The 19,694-nt window shown below is 58.7% G+C and overlaps 1 protein-coding gene across 12 annotated transcripts in view; it reads right to left on the reverse strand.

Annotated features, from left to right (window-relative positions):
- Window positions 1-19,694, reverse strand: part of MYO18A (myosin XVIIIA) — a 144,026-nt gene that overhangs the window by 89,184 nt on the left and 35,148 nt on the right. The window contains exon 1 of one of the 12 annotated variants that reach the window (XM_074974714.1): window positions 8,426-8,487. The exons of the other annotated variants lie outside the window; for them this stretch is intronic. The gene's annotated coding sequence lies outside the window, so the exon portion shown is untranslated. Of the gene's footprint in view, window positions 1-8,425; window positions 8,488-19,694 lie in introns of those variants that run through there. 12 annotated transcript variants of the gene reach the window in all.

Consider the following 19,694-nt stretch of genomic DNA (forward strand, 5'->3'; position numbering starts at 1 on the left):
ATCCAGTGGCACTTGCCAGTAGCCCTTTGTAAGGTCCATGGTGGTAAGGTATCGAGCTCTTCCCAATTTGTCTAGGAGCTCATCAGGCCTGGGCACGGGGTAGGCATCTGATACAGTGATGGCACTGAGCGTCCAATAGTCCACACAGAACCGGACCGACCCGTCCTTTTTGGGGACCAGCACCACCGGCGAGGCCCAAGGGCTGGCAGATGGCTGGATCACCCCCAAAGCCAGCATGTCCCGGACCTCTCTTTCCAAGTCCTGAGCAGTTTTCCCTGTGACTCGGAAGGGGGAGCATCTTATCGGTGGGTGCGATCCTGTCTGCACCTGGTGGACAGTCAGATTAGTGCATCCAGGCTGGTTGGAAAACAGCTGTCGGTACGGATGCAGCACCCCCCTGACCTCAGCTTGCTGGGCAGGGGTTAGCTGATCCGAGAGGGGAATTGTTTCCAGGGGGGAACCAGCTCTGGTCCCAGGGAATAGATCTACTAAAGAGTCATCTCCCTGCTCCTCCCAATGCCCACACACGGCCAACACCACATTTCCCCTGCCATAATATGGCTTCATCATATTCACATGGTACACCCGGCGGTGGTGCGCCCGGTTTGACAGCTCCACCACATAGTTTACCTCATTGAGCTGCTTGACAACCTTGAAAGGGCCCTCCCAGGCGGCCTGTAGTTTGTTCTTTCTCACGGGGATGAGAACCATCACCTGATCCCCGGTGGCGTAGGCAAGGGCCCACGCCATGTAGTCATACCAGACCTTCTGCTTCTTCTGGGCTCTGGCCAGATTCTCCCTGGCCAGGCCCATGAGTTCAGCCAGTCTCTCTCGGAAGGTCAGGACATACTCCACCACTGACTCTCCATCGGGAGTGGCCTTCCCCTCCCATTCGTCTCTCATCAGGTCCAGGAGGCCCCTTACCCTCCTTCCATATAACAGTTGGAAAGGCGAAAATCCGGTAGACTCCTGGGGCACCTCCCTGTACGCGAACAGCAGGTGAGGTAAGTACTTGTCCCAATCCTGTGGGTGCTGGTTCATAAAGGTTTTCAGCATTATCTTTAGCGTCCCATTGAACCTCTCCACCAGCCCATTGGACTGGGGGTGATAAGCTGAGACCCAGTTGTGCCGGACCCCACATTTCTCCCACAAGCACCGGAGCAGGGCCGACATGAAGTTGGACCCTTGATGTGTCAAGACTTCCTTGGGGAACCCCACTCGGCTGAAAATGGTCAGGAGTGCATCTGCCACAGTGTCTGCTTCAATGGAAGCTAAGGGCACTGCCTCGGGGTAGCGGGTGGCAAAATCTACCACCACCAGAATGTATTTCTTCCCCGACCGGGTCGTCTTGCTCAGAGGTCCCACTATGTCCATGGCCACCTTCTGGAAAGGTTCCTCTATGATGGGCAAAGATTTCAAAGCTGCTTTCCCTTTGTCCCGGGCCTTCCCCACCCTCTGACAGGGATCACGGGATCGGCCATACTGCCGGACAGTGGTAAAGACCCCAGGCCAGTAAAAGTTCTGTAGCAACCTCTGCCGGGTGCGCCGGATTCCCTGGTGCCCTGAGGGGGAGATGTCATGGGCCAGGTACAGGAGCTTGCGGCGATACTTCTGGGGGACCACCAGCTGCCTCCTGATCCCACATGACTCCATTTCCCTTGTGGGAGCCCATTCTCGGTACAGGAACCCCTTCTCCCACAGGATCCTCTCCTGGCAACCTCTCCTCATGGTTCGTCCCACACTGAGGTTGGCCAGGTCCCTGAGCTTCCGCAAGGAGGGATCTTTCTGCAACTCGGCCTGGAACCCAGCGGCTGGGGAAGGGATGGGTGTGACGATGTGACGCAGCAGGGAGGGGGGAGTGTTGACCTGGGAATGAGCCCTGGGGACGGGAGACCTGAGAGCCTGTCACCTGAGCCAGGAGGGGGAGGGGGAGGTAACACCTCTGCCCAGGAATGTGGATGGAGGCTGCAGCAGGGAACCTGCTCGGTGGGTTTAGTTTTCAGTTTGGGGCTGGGTGGAGGAACACAGGGAACCCCAGGGCTGGGGTCTAAGCTCCCTGCTCCCCCAGAAGGACTTCACTGAGGGGTCCTGGGTGTCCCCACAAGCTCTGTTTTGGACTGTGTTCCTGTTGTCCAATAAACCTTCGGTTTTACTGGCTGGCTGAGAGTCTCAGTGAATCCCAGGAAGAGGGGTGCAGGGCCTGGACTCCCCCACACTCCGTGACAATGGGGACCGCTTCCCTCTCATTGGCCGGGTCTTCCCTCCTGAGCAGGTGGTAAGCTGGCAGCCCCCCTTGCCTGAGCCGTCTGCCCGTCGTCCAGCTGGGTCCCTACCCAGTTAACCCTGGGTAGGTTGGGTCTGCTCAGTCTGTCCCTGAGCCTGGGGCACTGGGTCCGTACGTGGCCTTTTGGAGCCACAGCGATAGCAGCTCAGGTCACGTTGATCCCCTCGAGTGGGTCGGATGGTCCTGACGCCAGGCGTTCCTCTTGGGAGGGGGTTCTCCATATTTCCCCGCTGGGAGGTCCCATAGTGACTCTGCATTGGGGGGGGCCTGTTCTTTTGGGACTCCTCCCTGCTACCCCCTGACCGACTGTTCACAAACTCGTCGGCCAGCTGCCCTGCGTGCTGGGGGTTCTCTACCTTTTTGTCCACCAACCACAGCCTCAGGTCGGAAGGGCACTGTTCATACAGTTGCTCCAGTACGATTAGGTCCAGCAGGTCCTCTTTAGCTTGGGTCCCAGCTGTCCACTTGTAGGCATATCCCTGCATTCGGTTGACCAGTTGTAGGTATGTGACCTCAGGCGTTTTACGCTGACTCCGGAACCTTCTCCGGTACATCTCGGGGGTCAGCCCAAACTCACGGAGCAGGGCCTGTTTGAACAGTTCATAGTCCCCTGCCTCCGCCCCTGTCATTCAGCTGTACACCTCCACGGCTTTGGGGTCCAGTAAGGGAGTGAGAAACTGGAGCCTGTCTGCAGGGTCAACCCTGTGCATCTCGCAGGCATTCTCAAAGGCCGTCAGGAAGCTATCTGTGTCCTCCCCCTCCTTATGCTGGGCTAGGAAGCACTTATCAAAGCTCCTTGCAGTCTTGGGTCCCCCCTCACTCACCACAGCCGGGGCCCCACTGCTCCTCAGCCTGGCCAGCTCCAGTTCATGCGGACATTGCTTCTCCTCCTCCTCCAGCTCACTTTGCCGCAACTTCTCCTCATGCTGACACTGCTTTTCATGATCCTCCAGCTCCCCTCATTTTCATCTCCCTCTCCCATTCCAGCCGCCTCCGCTCCAGGGATGGGGAGCTCCGCTGGGAGGATCCCCTGCTGGCTGCCAGGGTCAGGGTGCCCTCGGTATTCGCTGGGCTTCCCCCAACCCCTCCCCGAGGCATAGGTAGGAAGGGTCTCGGGATGTCCTCAGCAGCAGTCTGACCCCTCCCAGCCCAGTCAGGCACCAGTCCCACGCTGCGTCCGCCGGGCGGCTTCCCTCAGGGACAGGGATCGGGTCATCCAAGCGATCCCTCTCCTCCAGCTGGGCAATCAGCTGTTCCTTGGTGGACCTCCCGACGCGCAGCCCCCTCTGCCTGCACAGCTCCACCAGGTCGCTCTTAAGGCGTTTAGCGTACATCTCCCTGCTGGCCACTCTCAGGCCGGGCAGCTTTCCACGGTTTCCAGGAAAAGCCCCTAGTGTGCCAGTCCTTCTTGAGGTCACCAACTCTTTGCCAGGGTCGAGCTGCAGACTCCTCCGCCCCTGGGACCACTCGCTGCAATCCCCCCCGGGGGACCCTGTTACTGCGAAAGTCCTTCTCTCTGGTCACACACTCCCAGGGGTTAACCGCCCCCTGAAACCGTCTCTCTCTGAATCTTCAGCACGCCTGGTCCCCGTCAATCCCCCTTCGTTTTACTGTTCCCCAGTCACTTACTGCAGGAAGCGCCATTCACGGGGTGCAGTAGATCCCACCTCTGCCACCAATTGTCACAGAGTGTGGGGGAGTCCAGGGGCCTGCACCCCTCTTCCTGGGATTCACTGTGACTCTCAGCCAGCCAGTAAAATGGAACGTTTATTGGACAATAGGAACACAGTCTAAAACAGAGCTTGTGGGTACAACCAGGACCCCTCAGTCAAGTCCTTCTGGGGGAGCAGGGAGCTTAGACCCCAGCCCTGGGGTTCCCTGCGTTCCACCACCCAGCACCAAACTGAAACTAAACCCCCCCAGCAGGCTCTCTCCTGCAGCCTTTGTCCACCTTCCCAGGCAGAGGTGTTACCTCCCCCTCCCGGCTCTCAGGTCTCCCATCCCCAGTGAAACTCCCCTGCCACATTCCCAGGTCAACACTCCCTCCTCCCTGCACTGCAGGTGCGGATGGAAGCCTGAAAGGCTCAGCCAGCCTGCCTGATGGATGAAGACATGGGAGGTGCTGGGCTCCAGTAGGGATGCGCAAGGACTTGCATGTGGTGGAATTGTTAGAGCGCTGAGCGAGGCCTGGAGCCCAGGATGGCGGGAGCGCACAAGTGACAGCTCCGCAGTTCTCCACCAGCAGAAACCTGGTGAGCCGAAAACAGCGGCCTCCTGGCAACTGTCACAGCCTCCATTGGCACTAACTGTCCTTGGACGCCCACCATCACAGCACCAGTCAGCTAGAGCCAGGCGTTACAGAAATCAGCTCTCTGGGAGGCCTGGGGGACGGGCGAGGTGCTGGCTTGTCCCGTAGGTGTTCCGATCTTGTCTAGCCTGGGAGAAGTGCAGAACTAGCGAGAGGAAAGGGGGACACTCCAGCCACCACGAGGGAAAGGAACTTTCAAAGGTTTACCCTTTTGAAGGGTTTGCTCTCTCTGTTAACTCCTGTTTAACGCCAGTGCCCCAAGCCCGCCCTGGAGAATGGATTTCATCACCCACCCATCCCTTCGGCTGAGCTGCCAGAGCTCCGAGCTCGTGCACTCAGGCCCCCAGGGACCCTCTAGCAGCAGCAGGCTGCCCACACCCCCCTTTAAAAGCACAAACCGAGCAGATTTATTAAGCTTTCCGGTCGTTCCATACCCTCTCCTCAAGCCTCAAGCCACTCGAGAGAGAGAGAGAGAGAGCTAGGCAGAGCAGAGGGCATGCTGCTGGGCAGCGATGCCTTCGCCCCTCCCCCAGGAGCGTGCTACACTTGGCTACCCCCGGTGGATTCAGAGAACAGCCTTGCCTCCAGCACCCCTTGTGAGATACACAGTCGCCCTCCTGCCCATGACATGGGAGGGCAGGCAGACAGGAAGGTCCTGGAGATCGCGCCCCCCAACAAATCCAGTGAGCCCCACAGGATCCTGTCTGAGCTGCGCTCTGGCCACTGTGACCCAGAGAAACAGAACAGGGCTCTCGCCCTGCTAGTCTGTGAGTGACTTGGGGGCTCAACAGGGAGTGGGCAGGGAGGGAGGTTTAAATACATTCAAACCCAAATGCCACCCTGCCCCAGCTCCCTGCAGGGGGAGCCTTTCCCAGCCGAAGCTCTCCGGGGCCGGGGCTGACGTAGCACTGAAATCCCCATGGAAAGTGCATTTCACAGGCACTCTCGCTCATTCTCAGCCAGGGTGAACGGAAAGGCCCCACAGCAACAACGGCCCCCCCGGCCCTGCCTCAGGCTGCTCTGCACCTCCCCAGCAAGCCCAGCAGGTTCCCCTCTCCAGGGGAACATAGCGCTGGGGAGGCTGCCAGACGGCTCTGGAGATGTGCAGCCAGAAAACAGGCACAGCAGCAGGACAAGCTCCCCCCACCCCACCCCAGCATGCCTCAGCCCTGCCCTGCAGCAAAGCTTCTGGAGTGAGGGGACCGGTCCCTGCCCGCCCCTCTGCCGAGAAGAGCTACAAGGGGTCATTACAATAAGCTTGCCTGGACGCTTTGGTGACATGGGCACTTGGCCCACTAAGGGACCCACCGGGGGCAGCTGACATCAAATGACGATATCCTTTGGTCACTGCTGGATCTGGACTGGTGACTAGCAATGACAGATGCCCCGCAGCCCTGTGAGCCAGCCTGTGGCATGAGCTAGCAAACTCTGAGGAGGAGGGACCTTGTCCCACTGGGCATCCCTCCCTTCCCCAGCCGGCCCCTACCATGGCACTCACCATTTATTCTGAGATGCTGACTGCGTGTCAGTGCTGCTGGCTGCCAACCACCACTCACTGGCATTTCGGTGAGCCCAAACAGGGCAATGAGTGGCTTGCGGACCGCCCAGCCCCTGTGCAACGACTGTGTGAGGGCAGTGGCAGGCAGGATCCGCCCAGACCCTTGTATGCGGGGCTCAGATCGGGCTGTGGGAGGGAATCCCTTTGGGGAAGTGAGCTGCTGCCTCCCCTCCCCTCCCCTGCCAGGAATTTGAACTCGATACACTTGTCGAAACTCTGACCACAAATTTGGAGGCAGAGGCATCTGTCTGGTTTCCTGCTTCCGGCTCCGTCAGACAGTCCCCGTATGAGACCAGCCCCGTGTCAGAGGAGAGCCTCTCCCCAGAGCCAGCCCCAGCCAAGTACTGACTTCTCCAGGGGGTCTCCCTCTCACACAAGACCAGCATACGCCAGCTTCACTACTCAACCGACTCCAGACAGCAGGGAGGAAAGGGCCACAGCGGGCGACAGTGACACCAGCAGGCTGCGGCCCGGCTCCTGGCTGGCACGTGGCTGCCGTGAGCCTTGTGCCAGTGCTGCAAGGTGCTGGGCAGGACCACTCCACAGCCTTGGCCTGGCCAGCAGCAACTCCCACACAGCCCCACAGCAGCAGGGCTACATGCAGGCAGGTACTGCTGCTGCCCCTCAGCACAGCCTACACTGCACGTGTGGCTGGGGTCCCGGCTAATGCACCCGCCTTGGTAACAAAAGCGTAAGCCACAGAGATGCTGACAGGCTTTCTACAATGCCAGAGCTTGTTCCACAGAAAACTGGCTCCTCTAAGCTGCTTTTTACCCTCCTGCGTTCGACTGATCTCTGGTTCTCCTACCCCTCCTGTTATTTATACTTGGTTATTTATTCTGTCCCACTTTGCTTTGCCAGAATTCTATGGCAGGGCCAGTGCTCAGACTGCTCTGGTTAGCTCCCCTGGACACAGCGAGCGAACGGTTCTCCATGGGTCTGCTTGGTAACAAGACTGATCACACAGGCACTAGAATGCTCCTGACAGGGGGTGGAAAAGGCTCCAGGCTGGTCCTTTACCAAGCAAAGATTTAAGCCAGGGTCGTCAGTAGGTGGACCGGGGGCCAAAGCCAGACCTCCAGACACTTTTGAACGGGCTGCAAAATCGTTTTATTTACTTTTTTTATTATTATTATTTCTTATTATTTTCTCTGGAGTCTGGACCTTGACCAAGAAATTTGGACCTTGACAAAAGAGAACTGCTTACCCCCAGCTTAAGCCAACGCTGCAGATCCAGAGAGGAATTCAGTGACGCCCAAGAACGAACTCACCAGCACCCACACACCACGGTGGTGGGCACACAGCAACGCCCCAGGCCAGGGAAATCCCTGCTGTGGGAGCAGTTGTACTCATCTCCCAGCCAATGCAGCCTCACGCACTGGCAGTGCCAAGGCAGCCCAAGTCATTGCCATCACAGGCCCTGTCCAGAGGAGCAGCAGAGTCTGGCTCGGCCTGGATCCTCACAGCCCAGGGATTAGGAGATAGCCCTTTTAACTCCAAGCATAACCAGAGGCAGCATATTCCAGGGGTCTGACTCCTCCCCACACCTGACTGCACTAGAGCCCTTTCCGGCCCTGGAAAGCTGCTCCAGAGCAGCACCGCTGACAAATAAAGGGGCTTGGAGAAATAAATCTGCCAGCCAGCACATCTCAAGGGCAGGGCCTGGAAGCAGAAATCTCCGGCTACCCCCTCCGTACAATGCAGGCCAGTGCCAAGGCTGAGCAAGCTCAATGGACCATACCTTCCCACCCGCGCGACCAGATAGGAGCCTTCCCCGGAGCACTGGGGGGCACTGCAATGCCACTGGGAAGTGCCCAAGAGGCTGCCCCAGCAGCCCTCCCAGCTCCAAAGGGTTTGCTAAGGTGCCAGCGTTAACAAACACACTGTGCAGGGTTCTCTAACGCAGACTTGCTAACATCTAGAGTCCCCAGGACGGTTAACCAGGGCTCTCCTCCGGGGACCACACTTGCCACGCAGCAGGCAGGAGCCGGCCGCACTCTCAGCAGGCCACAAGGGAAATCACACCTCGCCCACATGTTGCGGACTTCCCCAAGGACACCTGCAAAGCCTGGATGCCCGTTAGACTGAGCCATGGCAGGGCAAATGACTGGGAAACATCAGCATGTCTCCAATACACCCTGGGCAGCATCTAAAAATAGGCCAGCCTTACAATGGTGGCCTGCTGGACCCGCCAGGCACCCTGAGAGCCAAGCGCGCTCCACCTCTGAGCTCAGGGCCCGTTCTAGGCACTCATGCGAGGGGAAAGAGCCCTTACCTGGAGAACCTTCTACCTTACCAGCGAGGTGGGGCTGGGGCCCTGGCAGCGCCCGAGAGGAGAGGGCCAAGCAGGCAGCCGGGCAGGGCGTCCGCTGCAAAGAGAGCGAGCGTAACGCGATAGGTAAGCCAAGTGTCAGTTCCCCAGCGCTGCAGCCAGAGGCACAGGGACAGCTGGGCTGATACGGCCACCCTAAAAATAGCCAAAGAATGCAAGGCAGAGCGCAAGCCTGCCCTGCTCCCTGTCGCCAGCCCCCACCCCCGCTCCCCACTCGCCTTTGCCTGGCCTTTGAATGCACACATGGGAAGAGCTGCACCACCGGGGTAAGGGCCTCGCTGCAGGGAGAGGAAGTGATGTGGGCGTCTGGCAGCCGGGCTGCTAACGCAGCTCTGCGGAAGGAAACCCTCCTCCAAGGGGAGCGCGGCCGCCACGAGCACCTCACCCGCCACACTGCCAGCTACCCAGGGGAAACAGGACTGGGCACTGCACCTGGCCCTGCAGAACAGCAGCTGTGGCCAGGGAGCCTTGGGACACAGGCTCGTGTTACAGGAAAGCCTGCATGAACACGGGAAAGACAACCCCCACACGAGAGGGGCCAGAGCCCTCCTGAGCTGAGACCTCTATGGCTCGGGGGGAGCAGCCCCACTGGTTTCCACACACTGTTCCCATACCAGCGCTGCGCCCTGCTCCAGGCCCTGCGCCATGGGAGGCTGCTAGGCGGAAGAAGTAACTGCAGCTCTTCCGCAAGCAGCAAAGGGAGGAGCCTGGCCCGACACTGGCTGACTAACGCCTGGGCGATAGGGAGTGTACACGAGCACAAATAACCTCTCTGGGCAGCAGGCAGGAAACAGGGCCGGGGGAGCAGCAGAAATGCAGCCATGCTCCCCAGGTGGCTGCTTGCTCTGCTGGCAGCCAGAGCTCCTGGAGAGCAGGGGCAGCCAGCGACTCAGGGAAGGGATTACCCTCTGTGTGTCTGCTCCAGCCTCAGGGGAAGAGTCTGCTCCAAGCAGCCACGCTGGGTTCCTTCTTAAAAAGCTTCCCCTGGCTGCAGCTCTGCCAGTGACAGAGCTAGATTTTAACCACCGGGTCCTCTAACTGCTCAGCCTAGGGGGCAGTGATCAGAGCCTGTCACCACCAGGGAGACACACTAAGGAAGAAAGTCCACCACGCAAGGCCAGTGTCTTTCACACTATGGCATTACCTTATGGATTCACACATACTCCTGGGGCTCGAGGTGCCAAACACTGGTGTCCCCGAGCCTGGCTCACTGGGGTACCTGCAAGCAAGGCTTCTAGATCCAGCCAGATCACAGGGTCTGCGGCTCTCTGGCTGCCTTCCCCAAATGGATGCCCGTACATATTCCAGCCTAAATCTGGAGGGGTCCATATGTAGGACCTGATAGAGAGAAACCCATTTCAGGCCCAACATTTGGTCTGCATTGGTAAAACATCTGACAAAGCCTCATAGGAATAGAAACAGTGCCCTGACATCTTACATGTGCAGTGAAATATTTACCCGGGGTGGGAGAGGACAGGGGGACGTTAACTCTTGTCCCCCCCTGAATCCAATCCCAAGAGCACAGGAACCAGCCATGGAAACTACGGCGGAATGGCCTGGTTTGTATTTATGGCCTGAGCACAGTGAAACGGCGTGAGCAGGCAGTATCCAGGGGGAGAAGCCAACCAGAGCATCTCTGTTCTGCTCTCCTCAGAGGGCTGGTAGCAAACTGGAAGAATTATGTTAAGAGTACCCCACACCTCAGTGCTAGGGGGTAGGACAGGACCCTCTCCTCACCAACAGGTGCCTGGCGAGAGTCCAATAAGCCCATGGTCTTTGCCAGGGAGACAGCCTGGGTGTTTGGGACCTGCCAAGGAGAGGGGGCCAGGATCACAGGGTCCCCAGCGTGGGAGAGAAGGTGGCAGCACTCATCTATCTGGCTTGGGGGGGAGTAACATGGTGCAGCAGGAGTGCGAGTACCCCCGTGAGTACAGCCAGCATGCGGAGGGCAGCACACGCAAAGGCACAAAAACAATCCCTGACTTTTTAAGTCTGCCTTAGCCTTTCAGAACCCACTGTGCCCAGCAGATGGCGCAGGCCTCCCGCTCCCAGCTGGCTGCGCTCTGCGCGTGCACCCTTCGCTAGCCGTGACAGGTTTGTGCAAGGCGCACAGATTTGCCATGGCGAGGGCACCACCCACTCCTGGAGAAGCAGAGGCATCCGGATGACTTGCGGAGCATGAGCCTGGCTCTGGAGCACTTCCCTCAGGGAGACAGGGTGGGGGTGGACACAGGTTGGTGCGAAAACAAAACCACCAGGAGTTGAACTGTGCAGCTATACCCTGGTGCTGACACAGAAAAGCAAGGTCCTGACAGCTCAGTCACTAACGACCCCATGGCCCTTTCCCCACAGGGGTGCCAGCCCCCAGCACTCTGGCCAAACCCCCGTCGGAGCGATTGTATCCCGCCATGCTGCAGCTTCACGTCCTGCTCGGAGCTGCCCTGTAACGCTCAGTGTTAAACATCTACTGCATTCCGCTTTCAGAGGTGGCTGCTGTCAGCAGCCGATGCAGTACTGCATAGCCCGCTTAGCCGAAACTCCCATTCCAGCCAAGTGGGCCAGAGGACCCCCAGGACACAGGGCCAGAAGCTGAGCTTGTAGAGGGCTCCAGGACCCTCCAGGAGGAAAAGCCATGTATCAGCATGTTCTCACTACAGAAACCAGGAGGCCATCAGGAAATACCCAGAGAACGCTCCTGTCTGCCCCAGGAGGCACGTCAGGCTGTCTCTAGGAGACACCAATATCTCCGTGGCCATTCCCAATCCTGCAGCACTCTCATTCTAGTCCTGGGCCCCCACCCAGCTTTGCCAATGCCCCATATTTGCTGGCATGCCCCCAGATTACACAGAGCCTTTGAAAGGGTATCCCCTCTGCCCTCAGTGAGCCCTGAGCTTGGCAGCAGGTCTCCTGCATAACATCCGGGGGAGGGGGTGACCAGTCCATGAAGACCTGCAGCCCGCAACGCCTGAGGCCGTGACACCCGAAACAAGAAAGCCTGTGAGAAGAGCGATCTGGCTGGGAGAGCAAACCATGAGTTAATCGCCCTATACTGAATTGCCCTGTGTCCCAGGCCAGAGTTACACAGCCCTGCCGCAGCCAGCAGGCCTCCATTGTCATTTGTTCCTAATAAGTGCTAATTAGCAGTAGCTGGGTTAACCCGCCTGTCTACCAAGCAGCGAGACAGTTGCGTGTTCCACAGGCAGCCAGCACTCCCCCAGCCCCAGGCATCAGGGTGGCTGGAGGGCAGAACCCAGAGCAGCGCTGGGGTGCTGGGACAGAGAGAGACCAACAGGGTGAAGGAGGGGCATGGTGCTGCATTCTCCCACCAGGCACCTCCATTTGCTTAACCCTCCTCACGTTCCCCTGCACTCCCCCAAGGCCGCAGGGTCATGCTGGGATCCTTACGTCTCAGCAGCAGAGGGGACGGCAGGACGGGCCATGCTGCAGAACCCCAGGAGTTACAGTTGGCCCCCCCCTCCTACAGGGGAAAAGCAGAGAAGTGAGCATCAGGGCAGGTCCATGGTGCCTTAGCAGCATCCCCTCCAGCCCTCAGAGGGAAGGGCCCCTCGGGGACTGGGGGCGCCCACTCCCCAAGTTCAGAAATATGCCTGCAGCCCAGAGCTGGGCCCGCAAAACCGGGGCTTTCTCGCTGGCTCGCTCCCCAACCACACCAGCCAAGTTGACAGTAAAGCAGCTTTTGCTGCAAAGCTCCGTAGTGAACGTACAACCGTGTCCATGGCAACAGACGGGAATACAGCCCTGGGAAGATGAATGAGATCGGGGGGTTCCTCCCACTTGCTCTAACGTTTGCCAGAAGGGGGACAGGACAAACCACAGCACACAAATGGCACAGGTCAAGAGATGGTGTAGCCCTGGGCAAACTCTCAGCCCACAGGCAGCAATGCCCTGGGGCGCGTCGCACAACCCCCAGGTGAGGATGGGCGGCCAGAATCCCAAACTGCCCAGCCCAGCTCTGCAGGGCCCACGGAGGCTCCAAGGATTCTCGTTGGACTCCTGCTGCTGAGACCTGCCTTTGCGCTGGGCCTGGGGAGAGTCCCCCTCTCACGCACACCCTCAGGCAGCACACTGCAGGTTCCTGCCCCCCTGCAGCCAGCATGGCCCAGGTTCAACGCGAGGGACTGCTCGCCTCTGGCACAGCAGTAAGTTCAATACCTGCCATAAAAATAAGACACTCACGGAGGGGAGGTCTGTCAAGGGGCAAGGGCAGGCCCGGGACAGCTGCAAAGGCAGAGCCCATCTCCCTGGGAATGGCAGAGGGAGCTGCCTGCCCTCCCCCTTCCAGGCCCCCCATGCAATGGCCAGCAGTGGAGTCAGGCTCCGGCTCTGGGAGGCTGGCTGGAGGACATTGCAGTCGGGTTTTGGCTTTTCAATCCGAGGCAGCCTGGAGCCCCCAAAAGGAGGATTTTAGAAGGGCGCGTATGTCACCTCCCAGCCCCACACACGCAGCCTGCCTCTGTTTGGCTGGTTCTACGGAACTCTGCAGCATGGCATCGGGGGAACTGGCAGCCTAGGAGTTAACAGGCCAGCTGCAGTTGGCAGCAATGACCGCAGCAATGCAGTTGTTTCCCCAGGGAAGGAACCAGCTTGCTCAGATGCCAGGAGACAGAAGAAGCTGGCACCCAGTTAGACCTGTTTCCAGGCAGGCAGTGTGCAGCCCTGGGGAGATCCTGGCTCACCAGGACACACTGGCTTCCCATGGCCAGGATCCACGGGCACCAGGCTGAGGTGAAAAGACAGGGCTGAGAGTTTCAGAGCAATACCCACGCCTTCTCCATCCCCCACGACAATGGTTTGCACTCTCCACCAGTGCAAGAGGTGTGCCCAGAGCTTGATAAATACAGCGGGCCCCAGGAGCCCCGACGGGGGATCTGCACGGAGTTCACTTCAGCATCACAAAGAACAGGCGAGAAAGGAGCAGCTGCCCCTCCGGAGCAGCTGCCCCGCAGCAGTGGTGAGCTGCAGTCCACACCGATACACCAAGAGTGGGGAGGAGACAGCTCAGAGCGATCCCTCGAGCTGGAGAGCAGACACTAGCCCTTCAGCTGGCACTAAGCCACCTGCTCATTTCTCCCCCCAAAGCCTCCTGGCCATGGCAGCGCTGCTGAGTGCTGTCACGGCGTCCCCGGGTGATGCTCTGGAACTGCTCCCTACGAAGCCAGGCAGGACTCTGGGAAAGTCTCCTATCTGTGAGCAGACTGTCTGCAGGACACACAGCTCACACAGCTTCCACCTTCCTGGGTCTGACCTCGGAGCATTCAGCATCCTCTGCCCCTCCGTGTGCTTCCCACAGCGAGTCCGCCCAGGCGGGGTCCTGGGGAAGCCAGAGGGTCCTGCACCCCAACTCCGCAGTCAGACGGGACTCTCAGCCAGCCAGTAAAATAGAGGTTTATTAGATGACAGGAACATGGTCTAACACAGAGCTTGTAGGTGCAGAGAACAGGACCCCTCAGCCGGGTCCCACACTCCCAGTACAGCCATGCGTACCTGGAGAAAGTCACCAACTCCCCCATCTGGGCCTGTCCTGGGGACACCGCCCCACTCCCTCATCTGTGCCCACCAATGTACCAACGAGCAGAGGAAGAAGATGGGCTATCCCTCCCCCCATGGAGCACACACCTTCTCGGTGCCCTTTGGGACCTACCTGCTCCCGCCACACATCCCCTCACCGAGGCAGCACCCAAGGAGTCTGCCAGCCCCACTTGCTGACCTGGACAGGGTGGGGAGCTGTGACCTGGCTTGCTCGGCACATCCCACAGGGGGCCGGTGCAGAGCCCAAATGTCACGGAGTCCTCCGGCGATGCTCTGGAACTGCTCCCTACGAAGCTAGGCAGGACTCTAGGGAAGTCTCCTTCCTGTGAGCAGCCTGTCTGCAGGACACACAGCTCACACAGCTTCCACCTTCCTGGGTCTGACCTCGGAGCATTCAGCATCCTCTGCCCCTCCGTGCGCTTCCCACAGCGAGTCCGCCCAGGCAGGCTCCTGGGGAAGACAGAGGGTCCTGCACCCCAACTCCGCAGTCAGATGGGACTCTCAGCCAGCCAGGAAAACAGAAGGTTTATTAGACGACAGGAACATGGTCTAAAACAGAGCTTGTAGGTGCAGAGAACAGGACCCCTCAGCCGGGTCCATTTTGGGGGGCAGTGAGCCAGACAACCACGTCTGCCCTTCACTCCATGTCTCCAGCCAGCCCCAAACTGAAACTCTCTCCAGCCCCTCCTCCTCTGGGCTTTGTCCCTTTCCCCAGACCAGGAGGTCACCGGATTCCTTTGTTCTCCAACCCTTTAGCTCTCACCTTGCAGGGGGGAAGGGCCAGGCCATCAGTTGCCAGGAAACAGGGTGTTTGCCATTCTCTGTGTCCAGACCCCTGCACACACCTGCCCTCTAGGGTGTATGATCATTGCAGAGCCCTTACCCCACCCCCTAGATACTTAAGAACTGCCTAGGAGAAACTGAGGCACCCCCACACTATTCAGAGGAAACATTAAGAACAGTCCCACTTCGTCACACCAGAGGAATCAGCTCCCACACACAGGAAGGAACTCAGAGCAAGGCCCTGTTCTGGTGCCTCTCCTGTGGCCAGATTCCCTGAGATAAAGGGAAACAGGAAGAGAGCCCCAGGGCTCTGGGGCAGCAGGTTCCCGAGACTCTGCCCCCTGGAGAGGGAGATAAACCAGGACCACCTGCAGCCCAACAGGGAAAAAAAGCTGCCCTGTCAATCCAACTACCTGCCCGTCTGCACAGCCCTGCGAGGGGCCAGCTGTATTGCAGAACAACCCCAGCGGGAGAGCCGTGATTCCCCAGGCTGCCTCCTGGGATTACTTTGGCAGCAGCACGCATCAGACTGGGCTCTGACAGAGCCAAGCAGCCCTGGCCAAGCACCTGCAACCACAGTGCTGCATTCTCCTGCTTGCACTATGCTGTGCCCCAAAGGTGCCGCTACAGACGGAAAAACACGGCAGGTCACGAGCAGGGGCGGAGGGAGGGGACAGGCCGCTTCCCAGCCCCTGGAATTCACTCGGACACATGCACACCACCACACCTTGCCAGGGGAACAGGGTTTCCTATGTGGATAACTGTCCCATTGGGCTGAAATCCCCAAACTCATTCCACTTAGCCACCCAAGGAGCTGCCTGGTAGTGATGGCTTTTAGCCACAGCGGCCCTGACAAGAGTCTAGCCCGTGATCTAGAGCCCAAAGCTCCTTGTTACCCCAGGTATCGCTCTCTTACTTGATCGTTTTTCATCCTGAGACCTCAGCAGCCTCCGCCTGTCTGTTCCCCAGAAATTCAGGAAGCTCCCTGCCTGGCTCCCCCCTCAGCCAGCCACGGCTCAAAGGAAACAGAACAGGAACCTAAAAGCAAGATGAAGCAGTTCCTTCCTTGGACATCATCATTGGCACTTCCTACCAGCCCAGCCTGGCAATTATTCATCTGCAATACAAGCAATTCCCCCTCTTTCCCTTCCCCACCCCAAGCACATCTGTGCCTGGGTAGGACTGGACACCAAAGCACGTAGACCCATGCTACAGAAAGCATGCCTGCCATCTATCCATGCCCGCAAGGAAGTAACTGCCTCAGCCATTTTCTCGGCATAGCCAAGTCCCCTGGGAAGGACTGGCCAGTCACTGGGCTGGAAGTACTCACTGGACCAAGCTCCAGCAGAGCTGCGATGGAAGGAAACAAGCCAGGCTCAAGCTCTGTGCAGGGTCTTGTCCTGGAGTTCAGTGCACTGGGGGAAGACAACGCCAATGTTTGGAGCTGTGCAGTTCCAAGATTTCATCAGCCCTATGAGGACACTGTCCTGTTTTGCCCCACCCTTGGCTGCTGCCCTCCTTAGAGGATGAGACGCTTTACTACAGCAGTGAACTGTGGAGACATGGTCCATGCGGCAGTGTGAAGCGCCAGGACTGGAGAATACCCTAGTCAATTTCTGAGGGTCTTTGGCAAAGATTCATCATCTGAGTGATGTCAAATTCCCTTAAGGAGCAAGAAAGGGTTTATGGCCCCAGCTCAGAGGGCATCTGACTACCACTGGAGCACAGGGCCCTGGGATCAGCTTGACTGCTGCAGTTCATCCCCACAACTCGTCCCTTGCCTAGGTCTTTAGGTCATTTTCCATCCAATGATGCTGGCCATAACATTCCCAGAGCCAGTGGCCTGAGAGTGCAAAGACGTTTCATATTCTCCTAACTGCCTCAGGATTTATCTCTGCAGCTGGTTGGCTGCTGACCAGCATCCCCAAGGGACAAATTATGGGTAACCACAGACGACTGTGGAGAAGAATACCCTGAAACCAGCCCTCTGCCATTTGCTGACCAATATTAATACTAGGATTTGCCAGAGCCTTCCAAAGAGCGGCCTTTGCCCGTACTCTGCTCAGCGGGAGAGTTTGTTCCAAGCTGGTGAGAAAGACACCCTCCTCGACCTGTATGCAACAGCGGCCTGGCCCAAGCAATGGGACGATGCCCAAATCTGGGACTCCTGGCTACAAACATTCCCTCCCGTGTCCTCTTCCTCTTCACTGTGACCAGCATGCCAGGCGATAGGGCAGTGAAGGCTGGGCTCTGGCCTAGGCAGAGAGAAACATGACCCAGCTCCAGATCTGAACTCCCCTGAGCTCTGGGGAAGGTCACAACCAGAAGCCCAGCAGGCCTGACAGCTATTAGGGCTCCCTACTCCTAGCCCCCCAGACCATCTCTCACACCTACCCCCAGGCAGTGCACTGGAATAAGCCAGGTCCAAGCCTCCTTGGCTGGAGGGAGAGTGACCACGACATGGGCAGGTGGTGGTGGGAATCTAGGGCAGGGCAGGGGAGAAGTTTCCCAGATCGGAAAGGGCTGGGAGGACACACGTTGAGATGAGTTATTAGCAGAAAGGTCAAGGCCACTTCGTGTCCATTGGGGAGCCCTAGGCTAGCCAGGATACGTTCAATGCACAGGAATTTTTGCACATAAACATTTCCATGTCCCAGCCTGCGGCTATACCTCCCTCTGCCAAGGGGAGGAGAAAGGCCAGGACTGAGCAGCCAGAGAGCAGGGCAGTCCAAACCCTATAGCCCACAGAGCATGGGGCAGCAGACTCACAAGGCCTGAACGCTGGAAAGTGACGCACAGCTCAGGAATGTGGCGGCGGCTGCAGCCAGGAGGTGCCTAGGGCGATGGGAGTTGGGGCAGGGAGACTGAGCTGAGACTGGTGTGCCAATCCCATCTGCACGGATGACACTGGTGACTCTGCTGAGCTCAGATACGCCCTTGGGCTGCAGGCCATGAGCCCTGATCTCCCGCTGGAACACAGGAGACTGGAGGTGGGTCTATCCTCCCCATGCTCAGTCACTGAGGGATCCCACCAGCTATTGCAGGGAGACAGTTTACCCCCTCTGCAGCGAGCAGAACAGTTCACAGACAATGACTGCCCAGCCCAAAGACGGGGAGGTCTCTGCCACACAGAACACCACAGCCTGCTCTGGGCAGCTCAACGGGCCCGTGGCCAGGCTGACAGAAAGCAGGAAGTTTTTCGGATGGCAGCTGCTGGGACCCGCTGTTTTTCAGAGGTTTAGCTTGCAGGCCAATGGTGCGGACAACAGCTCTCTAGCCCCACAGCAGGACCCCCTGCCCGACTCCAGATGCACACTGCCTTCCCCTGCCATGTTCCACCAGGGCTTCCCACACAGCCGGGCAGACTCCAGGTGCAGCCCACTTTATTGTGGGGCCGTGGAGGAGGTTTGCTCTGCAATTTAAGGGTTCCTCGACTGATCACCCAGCTTCTCCAGGGCTGTGCAGCACCGAGGGCAGAAAGAGGCCCCGGAAAAGCGGCCCCTGGTGTCCCTCATCAGATGAGACTGACCTATTGGAGCAGGATGAAGCTGTCACCTGAACTCTGCACTGCAGAAACAGAGCTCCAGGGAGTCTCGCACGGGATCCATCCTCCTCACTCAGGTCTCATCACTCGACTTGGGGCCCTGCACAGGGCCAAATCCACAGCAATCCCGAACAAAGCTTCATCTCTCCCCATTAAAGCATTCTGTTCCTTCACACTCCGGAGGGTGGGAGGCAAAAAGCGGCTCGCACGGTGTGGTCGGGGTGACGGTGGATCTCAGCTTGCGCCAAGCAGCCTGGGCATAGTGCATGCTGGCATTTGGACTCTCCCTGGTGCCACACTCCCTTCGGGCAGGTGAGGCCGGCTGCATTTTCCTCCATTCTTTGTAAACGAGCAGCCCTGGGGCCCCTGCAAAGCTGCCCCTACTATGTTGGTGCAGCTAACTGCGCGTGGCCCTGCATTACAGATCCAAGGGTCTAGAGAAACGGCACCACGACATGGGCTTCGATCCACTAGTGACAAAGCACAGCGCAGGCCAAGCAAAGCATGGCTGGATCAATCTCCTCCCCCGCAGGCATGGCAGAGACACTTTGCTTCCAAGCCAGGGAGTGCATCAGGCAGAGGGAGCTCCACACCCAGTGTCCTCGCTACAAATACGAGGCAATTCATTCCCAAGAGCAAGAGCCAGTCAGCATGCTGCAGATGCTGCAACAGGAGACGCACACGCCGGGGCAGCGGAAGCACTCTCTCCTCAACACTAGGGACCACACGTTGGTTCCGGACTCTTCCCTGGTGCCGCAGCACCTCCTGCTGCCCCGGCAGAGTGGGGAGGGGGAAGCAGTGGGGCAGGGGCCTGAGGATGTTCAGAAGGACAGTGTGGGCGCAGGGGAGCGAATCCCACACAGATGGAGTGTCACAAGGATAGGAGCAACCCTCACTGCTGTGGGGACACAGGAGCAGCAGGGGGGGCTGCCGGGGTTTAAGGGACACCTGCAAGGTTTAGGTGGAGGGCAGCTGGGAAGGAGATGTGTACAATGGTAAGAGTGCTGAAGTGCAGCAGAGTAGGGGGACAGTCTGGGGAAGAGAGAAACCAAGCAGGGCAGGGCAGGGCAGGGCAGCCCCGTTCCCAGCTGTGTGATGCGAAGAGAGATGCAGCGGGACAGGGAGGCTTTTACCTCCTCCCAGGTGCTATACAGGAGCCCAGCATACATACCGGACAAGCCTTTGGCACCTCTCCTCCCTGCCAGGGCTCAGAAGGCCAACAGCCCAGCCTGCCCACGCAGCGAGTCATGGCGGGTTAGCCACAGAGGGTTGTGGCTCTAACCTGGCTGGGCGTCGGGACCAAGCAGAGGGCTGCAAAGAGACTGGAGCCTCCCC

Source organism: Natator depressus, chromosome 17 (genome assembly GCF_965152275.1).
Source record: "Natator depressus isolate rNatDep1 chromosome 17, rNatDep2.hap1, whole genome shotgun sequence".
NCBI classification, from domain to species: domain Eukaryota; kingdom Metazoa; phylum Chordata; order Testudines; family Cheloniidae; genus Natator; species Natator depressus.